Here is an 11,046-nt window from a genome sequence, read left to right as displayed (position 1 = left end):
TGAAACATTTATCCCCTTCCCCTTCCATATGTGCACACTGTAGAGCTCCGAAGGACGTTAAAGCACTTGGGTTGCTGCAGAACACAGAAAATTATACTTGCTCTTTAAAGGACATCTTTTCAAGCCACTTCTATGGTGTCAAGACAAGTAGAACTCTTTCCCTTCCCTCTTGAAACCCACAGTCCGATGTCACAGAAGCTGGTACTCAGAAGAATTAGTTCTTGTCATCATTCTTGTTATCATCCTCTGAGGGGTAGAAATACCACACTGGCCTTTCCTCACATAAGGATATGTCAACCTGTGAGCACTTGACATTGGCTTCCTTGGCAGAAGCCAGGTCCGCCTCATCGGAGGCTTTTCCATTTCATCAGGACCAAGGGCTCTCTCTCCAGTGGAGTCGGTAGCTCCAATAATCCTCTGTGACTCAAAACCCAGGGCAAAATCTCGTGGCTTTTCTGACTTACTTCTTCTTAGCTTTGACCTCCTCTCCCTTACCTTCAGAATCAGAAACAGCTTTGTGCTTGCCTCCCTCTGACTCACCTGTCTCGTGCTGTTTTCTGTGACTGCAGAAACTCAGCAATGAGGTTCTCATCTGGCTCCCCCTGTGTTTGTCGTCCTCATCTGAGAAACCCTTCCACTTTACCGGCTATTCCACTTCACTCTTCACCACACAACAGTGGAGAACTTCTTCCACCACACGCTCCTCTTCCTCATTCGGCACCTCTACCACATTTTTTTCTTGTTTAAATTTTTCCACATGGTGCCTGCCCGCTTTCTGGTGAGGCTGAAAGGGTGATGCTGCTCAGAGCAGCACCCAAGAGCCAGAGAAGAATCGGTGCCGTGCTGCTGGCTTGGCGTGGGGCTCGCTGGGGACTGGCGCCCAGGAAAGCAACAAGCCTGGTGGTTGCGGTGGAGCCCTTCACTGAGGCGGTGAACCGCAGGCCCTGGACAATGGCTGTCTCCTCTTCTGAGCCCCTTTCATCTATCTTTTATCCTAACACAAACATTTTTATCTAAAATATGTAATACCCCTGCTCTTTCATAGCACCATAGGGTGACTATCGTCAATGATAATTGTATATTTTAAAATAACTTAAGGAATATAACTGGATTATTTGTAACTCAAAGGGTAAATGCTCCCGGGAATGGATACCCCGTTCTCCATGATGTGCTTATTTCACATTGCATGCCTGTATCAAAACATCTCACGTACCCCATGTATATATTTCTCATGTACCCCATGTAAATATATATACCCACTATGTACCCACAAAAATAATAAAGTATTCAAAAGAAAAAATAAATAAAATACATATTAATTTATATTACTCTTCTGTTTCAAAAATCTCCCACATATAGCCCTTTGATATCCACTATGAAACTTAAGCCACATTTCCTTACTCATTTCTCAAAACTTTCCACATTCTGTAATTCACTATTCTCTAAATATTGCCATGGGATTTTTTAGCTTGATGTATTTTATTATGGTTTATTTTCTATATCAAAAAATTCTCTCATCTATTAGTCATTTTTAAACAGCCAGCTTAAATATGAGGACTTTTCTGCAGCTGGATTTAATCTTATGTTTTTGGAAATCACCTTTTATTTGAACTTCACATCATACCTTGAAAATAATCATTTATGTAAATATTCCTCTTCCTTACTATATTGTAATCTTCCAAAAGACAGATAAGACAGCGCTCGGCTTAGTGGAACATTCGTCCAGTATGAGTGATGGTTAATGTTCTCCAGCCACATCCTTCTCTCCTGACTGAATCTCTCTCTCTATCATATTGAAAAGGACCAGGAAGACTTATCTCTGAACCCTCTAGACTTATGACATTAAAAAGCATGAACCTAACTTACAGTTCTATGATTTTACCAATTCTTGATAAGCAGTCAGAGACAGTAATACAATTGACAAAGTAAATGTTACTAACAGAGTAACATTTAGTTGCATTTCACATCATCGTATTTCTTCTTTTTTTGTTGTTTTTTGTTGGTATTGTGCTACTTATCTTTGTAGACTTAACCAGGAAACTCCTGCACGATAGCAAACATGTTCTTACCTCTTATTCTCTACTGACAGATACTACTGATAATACCCAATGGAGTTCTGTAAACACAATATAATCTGACTAGGTAATTGGGTTTTTGTTTGTTTTTTGTTTTTTTATCCCTTTGATTCTTGTCAATATATTACACTTAAAACTAAGTTATACGGACATTTCTAGTTCTTTAAGCCACATATAAATTCAGTAAATGTTCTGCCACAATTAAATATACTAGATGCTTAGATGAGTATATTCTTATTTTATCATTTATACAATATTTTAAATTATTTTATCTGTTTTTTAAAACAATTGTGCTATTAACTTTTTCTTTCTTTTCACTCAGATTTCATCAACACATTGGAAATACAACATATTTGCAAATAAGTTGCGATAAATAAAAATACTTATAATGTGGCTGGAGTCTTTATTTTTAGTTTTTAATTTTTATGGGTACATTGTAGGTATAAATATTTGTGGGGTACATGAGATATTTTGATACAGGCATACAACGCATAGTAATCACATCAGAATAAATAAAGAATCTTCGTACCCCATTGTGTATCAAAATATCACCTCAAGCATTTATCCTTTGTTTGTGTTACAAACAATACAACTTTACTTTTTAGTTATTTTGAAATGTACAATAAATTATTATTAACTATAGTCACCCTATTGTGAAATGTACAATAAGTTATTAACTGTAGTCATCCTATTGTGCTATCAAATACTAGATTTTATTCATTCTATCAAGCTGTTAATGTATTTTGGTACCTAATAATTATCTCTACTTCACCTTGTCCCCAGCTATCCTTCCCAGCCTCTGGTAACTATTATTCTACTCTCTATCTCCATAAATTCAATTGTTTTAATTTTTAGCTGCTATAAATAAGAGAAAACATGCAAAGTCTGCTTTCTGTGTCTAGCTTATTTCACTTAACATAATGACCTCTAATTCCATCCATGTTTTGCAAATAACAGAGTCTCATTTTTTATGACTGAATAGTACTCCATTGTGTATATATACTACGTTTTTTTATCCATTCATCTGTTGATGGACACCTAGAATGCTTTCAAAGCTTGGCTTTTTTGAATAGTGCTGCAATAAACATGGGAGTGCAGATATCTCTTCAATGTACTGATTCACTTCTTTTTGGGTATATACCAAGCATTGGATTGCTGGATCATATAGCAGTTCTATTTTTATATTCCAGAAACCTCCAAACTGTTCTCCATAGTGATTGTATCAATTTACACTCCCACCAACAGTATACTGTGTTTCCTTTTTCTCCACGTTCTTGCCAGAATTCGTTATTGCCTGTCTTTTGGATGAAAGCCATTTTAACTGGGGTGAGATTATATCTCACTGTAGTTTTAATTTGCATTTATCTGATGATCAGTGATGTTTAGCACCCTTTATGTATCTGTTTACAATTTCTATGTCTTATTTTAAGAAATGTCTATTCAGATCTTTTGCCCATTTTTTAAACAGATTATTCAATTTTTTTCTGTAGAGTTGTTTGAGCTTCTCTTTTTCACAGTAAACATGTATTTTAGTTATGAATTCCTTGTCAGAATGATTGTGTGAAAATATTTTCTCTTATTCTGTTTGTTGTCTTTTCACTTTGTTGATTGTTTCTTTTGCAGTGTGGAAGCTTTTTAACTTGCTTTGATCTCATTTTTTCATTTTTGATTTGGTTGCCTGCCTTTTGCTTTTTGCCAGTTCTCGTAGGGTATTCCTCAAGAAATCTTTGCCCAGAATAATGTCCTGGAGAGTTTCCTCAATATCTTTTTTAGTCATTTCATAACTTGAGGTCTTATATTTAAGTCTTTAATCCATTTTGATTAGATTGTTTTTTACATGGTGGAAGACAGAGTTTTAGTTTAATTCTTTTACATATGAATATCCAGTTTTTCCCACACCATTTAATGAAGAGACTGTTCTTTCTTCAATGTATGTTCTTGGTATCTTTGTAAAAGATGAGTTTGTTGTAGATATGTGGTTGTTTCTGGGTTCTTTATTCTGTTCCAGGAGTATATGTGTCAGTTTTTATGCTAGTACTATTCATTTGTTTGTTACAGCTCTCTAGTATAACTTGAAGCTATACTGTAAATGTGATTCCTTCAGTTTTGTTATTTTTTTCTCAGAAGAGCTTTCACGATTCTGGGTCTTTTGTTGTTCCATATAAATTTTAGATTATTTTTTCTATTTTTGTGAAGACTGTCATTGGTATTTTGATAGGAATTGCATTAAACCTGTAGATTGCTTTGGCTACTAAGGATATTTTTAACAATATTGATTCTTTCAATCTATGCTCATATTTTTTTACATTTTTTGGATTTCTCTTTAATTTATTTAGTTAATGTCTTATAGTTTTCATTGTAGAGACTGTTAACTTCTTTGGTTCAGTTAATTCATACACATTTTATTTTATCCTTAGCTATTGTAAATTAGATTATTTTCTTGTTTTTGATTTCACATTGCTCACTGTTGGCATAAAGAAATGCTATGGACTGTTGTATGTTGACCTTGTATCCTGCAACTTTACTAAATTTTTTTATCATTTCTAATAATTTTTTTGGTGAACTCATTAGATTTTTAAAAATATAAGATCATATCATCACAAACAAGGATAATTTAACATCCTCTTTTCCAATTAAAATGCCCTTTATTTCTTTTGTTTAATTGCTCTAGCTAGGACCTCAATTACTATGTTTAATAACAGTGGTGTGAATGGCTATCCTTGTTGTGTTCCAGATCTTAGAGGAAAGGCTTTCAGTTTTCCCCCATTCTGTATCATACTAGATATGTGGCTTTCATTGTGTTGAGGTATTTTCCTTCTAGATCCAGTCTTTTTAGGGGCTTTATCATAAAGGGATGTTGAATTTTTTCAACTGCTTTTTCAGTATCCAATAAAATTACCTTAGGGTTTTTATTTTCATTTTATTGGTATGATGTATCATATTGATTGATTTTCATATATTGAACCATCCTTGCATCCCTGGGAATAATCTCACTTGGTCATGATAGGGTTCTCTTGTAAGTGACCTGTACCTTCTGTCTAGTAGCCTGTAAGATTTTTTTTTCTTTTGCATTTATCTTAGAGATATGATGGCTGTGGGTCTAGGGATGGTCATCTTGCATGGTATCTCACAGTGGTTCTCTGAATTTCTTGAGTTTGAATGTTGTCCTCTCCAGTGGGGGGAAATTTTCTTGGACAATATCCTCAAATATGTTTTCCAAGTTGCTTGCTCTCCCTTCCTCTCTGGAGTAATGCTAGTGAGTCGTGCATTTTGTTTCTTTCTATAATCCCATTATTTTCAGAAGCTTTGTTCATTCTTCTTTCTACTTTTTTTGTCTGACTGAGTTGATTTGGAGAACTGTTCTTTGCTCTAAGATCTTTTTCTCATCTTGATCTATTCTTATGTTAATTATTGATTCTTCTATAAAATTCTTGTAATCAGTTTTTCAGCTGTATCAGATCAGTTTGATTCTTTCTTAAAATGGCTATTTTGTCTTTGAGCTCTTGTATCATTTTATTGGATTCTTTAGATTTACTGGATTAGGTTTCAACTTTCTCCTGAATCTCAATTATCTTTGTTGCCTTCCAGATTTGGAATTATATGTTTGTCATTGGAGTCATTTCAGCCTGGTTAAGAAATATTCCTGGTAAGCTAGTGCAGTCATTGGGAAGAAGACACTCTGGCTTTTTGAGTTGCCAGAGTTATTGCACTGGTTCTTTGTCATCTGTGTGAGCTGATGTCCCTTTTATTTTTAAGTTTCTGTCCTTTGATGTGGCTTTTTGTTTTTTATATTATTTTATGCCCTTTAGGATTTAACTGTGGTATAAGTTGGGAACAGTCAATGGGTTCCATTATTGGATGATTTTAGGGGGTAAAGACTCAGCTCAGCACTCCTAGGCTGTGTGTTCTCAGCCTGACAGTGGAGCCAGGCCCAACTTGGTTCTCTGGATCCTCTAAGTTAAGCACCTGCTGCACTGGAGGGTCTGAGGTGTTCCTGGTCACTGGCAACCACACTCAGATGGTAGGTGCCAGCAAAACAGTTTGTTGGGACAGTGGAAGCAGGGTATACTGTCATGTGTGCATGTGCCAGTGGGGGTGGGGCAGTGGAAGCAAGATCCATGCAAGCATGTGTTCCAGCAAAGCAGAGGGTGAGTGGTGGGCAAGTGCATTCCAGCAAAGCAGTGGTGAGAGGCTTCAGTTGAGTGTGTTGGCAGGAACCTGTGGGCAGGTGCATGATGGTGGGGGTTTGTCTGCAGAAGCTATCTGATGGTTGTGTTTGCTGGCAAAGGAGCTATGGTGGTGGCCACTGTGAAATATGCTGGCTGGCCATCTGAAGCTATGTTGCAAGTGGCCATGTCCAGGCAGAGATCCCAGTAGAGGACAGCAGACACAGGGGTGCTCACATAGACTGGCCCCATCCCATGTACAAGACAACTGTGCTCTTTCTAGGTCTGACAGTCAACCAAAGACCAAAGCCATCTAGAGGAACATGGCAAGTGTTGGGTGATAGGTGTTCCTGGCTGTGCTCCACTGCAGCTCTTCCCATGAGCTTCACTCAGGCTGGAGGTCTATCCTTGCCACCTTTCCAAGCAGCTCTTGCCTCCAGCTCAGATGTTTGTGGTGATCATGGAGTATCCTGCAGCTTGGGTTTCAAAAGTCTGTGGAGACTGTGGACCAGTGCTCTCCTATTTAACTCACTCCCCCTCCAGGAGCTCCTGGTGCTGGGAAGTACCCTGCAGGGTTCTCAGCTTCCTCTCCAGTCAGCCCATGGTCTGTATCCTCCCTCTGTCTACTCTCAATGCCTTCTCTTTGAAGATCCGGTTGGAGTGTACCAGTGTTCTTGATGATACGGTCTCTCAGTGGGAGATGCTCGTCCTTGCTTCATCTACTTGGCCATCCTGGCTCTTCTCACTAGACTTGTTTTAATGCCACAAAATTGCTCACAGTTTCTTTATTGATTCCACTCTTTCTTTGTCCCTCCAGGCCATTCTTTCTCTTCTACATGCTGCTTCATATACTGGGAAGCTAAACTGATCTATTTACAGAATTTGGTATTAGTCTGCTCAAGAATTTAGTATTTTCCAGGCTTATTCTTAGAAGGTTGTAGTTTCCAGTTTTTTAATTTCCCCTAGATTTTTATTTTGTATGTATAGAAGTGTTCATAATGATCTGCAAGGATCTTTTGTACTTCTGTGGGATCTATAATAATGTCACTATTGTCATTTCTGATTGTGCTTATTTAAAAACCTTTATTTTAAAATAATTATGCATTTACAAAAGTTGCCGAGCTAGAATGGAGAAGTCCTGTGTATTCTTCACCCAGGTCACCCTATGAGTTAAACATTTTAAGTTTTTATGAAGTCCAGTTTATTCATTTGTTTTCCTTGTATGAATGGTGCTCTTGGTGTCTTGTCTGAGAATTTTTTTGTAATCCTTAGATCTCAAAGACTTTTCAGAATGTTTTTTCCTAAATGTTTTGTACTTTCCATTTTATATTTAAACATTCTAATTTGAGTTAACTTTTGTATAACATATGAGGTTTCGGTTGGGGCTCATTATTTTGACTACAGATAAGTTGTGATATAAAATTTCATCAAAATAATTGCACATACACTGCATAAATAAAGCATTCTATGTAAAATATCATTAAGTAAAATGTAGAATTTGTTAAATAATAAGCAGAATTCACAATGGTATATTTACCTTGAAAGTAACTTTACTTTACTAATTAATTTGTTTTCTAACTTATTCTTCACAAAAAAGATCTCATACAACTTGATTTGAAGTACTAAACTGAATTGTTTGATTATAAAAATAGGAAATCAAAAGGATTTGTAAGCAATGTTTTCTCATGACAGTTAAATCTATTTTGTCACTAAGCTGCTGTTTTCCTCCTTTTTCAGACTTTTGTCCAAAATATATTTTATATTTTATTATAATTCTGAAACAAAATATAAATTTAGAAAAGGGAAATTAAAAACTTGCGTTTTATATATAAAACATTTTAATAATTTTAACCACTTATAGCCAAATAATTACTTTTATGGTTGCAGTTTTTTAAGTGATGCTGTCTGCCCCTAAGGGTAAATCATTCTTGTAAATAAGAAGAATATTAACAAAAGTGTGCATAGGATATACTTTATATAAATCCCATTAGTATTCCTACAAAATTTAAAACTTCTGGATGTGAAATAGTTAAGACAATTTTGTTACATGTTCATGTGGACTCCTCCTAATTTTGCTAGGATATCTTAATGTTATATTACTTGAATACTACCCAATAACATTTTCAGTGACATAGGCAGTTATCAGTGTATAGGCAGTTATCAGTGTTTGATTCTTTCCCAGTGCTCAATTATGTACAAATACATTTATTTTTTATTAAAAATATAAATGAAATCTTATAAGAATAAAGAATACTTCATGATTTTAAAACTCCTGAGAATGTCTCAGAATTCTAATTTTTCATTCCAAAATGCTAGTAAATAATAGCTGTTGGGATTTGAAAAGAGTACATTTTTAGTTAAGGGATTCAATTAAAATTGGACACATCGTATTGTAAATTTTTTAAAAAAAGCAATGATTAATATATTTTTTAAAATATAAGTTTGTATCTGAGACAAAACTATAAACCTCATTACAAGACAAAAAATAATTGAAAAGGTAAAACAAGTAAAATATTTTAAATAAGATATATATAAGTTAGTATGTAATATGCATAATAATTATAAAATATTTTAAGAGTTGAGATGTAATCTATAAATTGTATCAATAAATATGAAGACTTAATTCATCTATTGAAATAAATAAATATATCTTTTCAATTTTAATTACAAAGCAAAACCCAACTCTGTGCAGTGTATGAGATGCACCTAAAACAAAATGATTTGGAGAAGCCAAAATTGAAGAAATAGATGAAGATACATCAGAGAAATGAAAATGATAAAAAAGTCAAAGGTAAAAAAGCAACAAAATACCACTGCATATCCATTAAGAATGATTAAAATTCAAAACCCTGACAACACAAAACACTGGCAAGATTATGGAACAACAGAAACTCTCATTCACTGCTAATGGGAATAAAAAAACGGTACAGTCAATTCGGAAAACAGTTTGGTGGTTGCTTAGAAAGCAAAACATAGGCTTAATATACAATCCAAATTGGGGGCAAAACTAAATATATATTTTTAAGAAAGAAGACAACAGCCAGTCTACAAAAGCTACATACTGTATAATTCCTATAAATATAATAATAGAAATTATAATGAGTATATAGGAATTCCTACTGTATAATTTAATTCCTATAGGCTACATGACATTTTAGAAAAAGCAAAAGTTTAGAGTCAGTAAAAAAGTCAGTTATTGCCAGATAGGACGAAGGGAGGGTTGGATAGGTGGAGATAGATTTTTAGGGCAGTAAATCTATTCTATATCATACTCCAATGATGAATACATGAGTACACGTTTATCGAAATCCATGGAGTGCAAAACACAGAGAGCCCTATATAAACTATGGACTTTAGTTAATAATAATATTTAAATATTGGCTCATCAATTATATCAAAAATATAACAACAATAAAACATATTAAAAAATAAGAGAAACTATGGGCTGGAGGAAATGAGTTATGTAGTAACTCTACTTTCTGCTCAATTGTTCTGTAAATATAAAATTAATTTTATTACAATGTGATCAGAATGTTGTTTGCAATGTTTCTATTCACCTAAGTTATTTTTGTGACCTAATATAAGTTCACTGTTCCAGATGTTTTGCACTCACATGAGAAGTTGCATTTTTCATTATCGGGGCATAAAGTTTGAAATATGTCATCATAACTGCTACACCATTTTTTTTGCTATATCTTTTCATGTCTAGCCTGTCTCATAGCAAGAGTGATGTGTTCAAGTTTTCTGTTTTTAATATGGTTATTGCTAGTTTTCAGGAATCTCCTTCAGTTTTTGTTTTATAAAAGTAGCTAGTATGTTATTTGGGGCAGATATATTCATAATTGTTATATCTTTTTTTTTTTTTGAGACAGAGTCTCGCTCTGTCGCCCAGGCTGGAGTGCAGTGGCGCTATCTCGGCTCACGGCAGGCTCCACCTCCAGATTTCACGCCATTCTCCTGCCTCAGCCTCCTGAGTAGCTGGGACTACAGAAGCCCGTCGCCATGCCCGGCTAATTTTTTGTATTTTTTTTAGTAGAGACAGGGTTTCATCATGTTAGCCAGGATGGTCTCGATTTCCTGACCTTGTGATCCGCCCACTTCAGCCTCCCAAAGTGCTGGGATTACAGGCGTGAGCCACTGAGCCCGGCCAATTTTTCTATCTTTATTTTAATTCATAGGTTTAAGTTTTACCCTATAGTCTCAGGAAAATAAGAAAGAATTGCAAGATATTTCAAAATTTAGCCCCAGAGTTCACACAGTACTACTTTGGTCATACCCTTTTGTTCAAGGCAGCCACAAATACACCTACATTCAATGAGATGGGCATAGATATCACCACTTGATGGAGGGATTTTTAATATCATATTTTAAGTAAAGCACTTGAGAGAGATTATGTGGTGGGTACCATCGTTGGAAAATTCTATCTGCCACAGATGGCTATTTTCTTGTGATAATAAATAAAACCAAGATTATGGTGGATGAGAAAACACTAGAAGAATTACCCTTAAATGCAAGAACATCCATTATCTTCAGTGCTATTCAACAAGGTGCTAGAGATATTAGCCAATAATTTTGCCAATTATTAGGCAAAATCAATTGGAGACGTAATTATAAAGGTGAAATAAAATAAAATACAAACACTAAATAAAAGATACAACTAATATCCCTAATAGCTAGAGAACTCTTTAAAATTGAGACAGTAAGGACCAAAATCCAATACTAAAATGGAAGATATATGTATAATATTATATACTGTAATATGTAAATAATAAAACATATTACATAAATATATCTCTAGAGATAGA

At 34.8% G+C, this 11,046-nt stretch overlaps 1 pseudogene; it reads right to left on the bottom strand.

Annotated features, from left to right (window-relative positions):
* Positions 1 to 214: 214 nt before the first annotated feature.
* On the bottom strand, positions 215 to 6,150 carry LOC116480097 (chromobox protein homolog 1-like; annotated as a pseudogene).
* Between the last annotated feature and the right edge of the window lie 4,896 nt (positions 6,151 to 11,046).

Source organism: Hylobates moloch, unplaced genomic scaffold, assembly GCF_009828535.3.
Source record: "Hylobates moloch isolate HMO894 unplaced genomic scaffold, HMol_V3 SCAFFOLD_13, whole genome shotgun sequence".
Lineage (NCBI taxonomy): Eukaryota > Metazoa > Chordata > Mammalia > Primates > Hylobatidae > Hylobates > Hylobates moloch.
The sequence above is the reverse complement of the archived record's forward strand: the minus strand, read 5'-3'. Positions and strand labels throughout refer to the sequence as shown.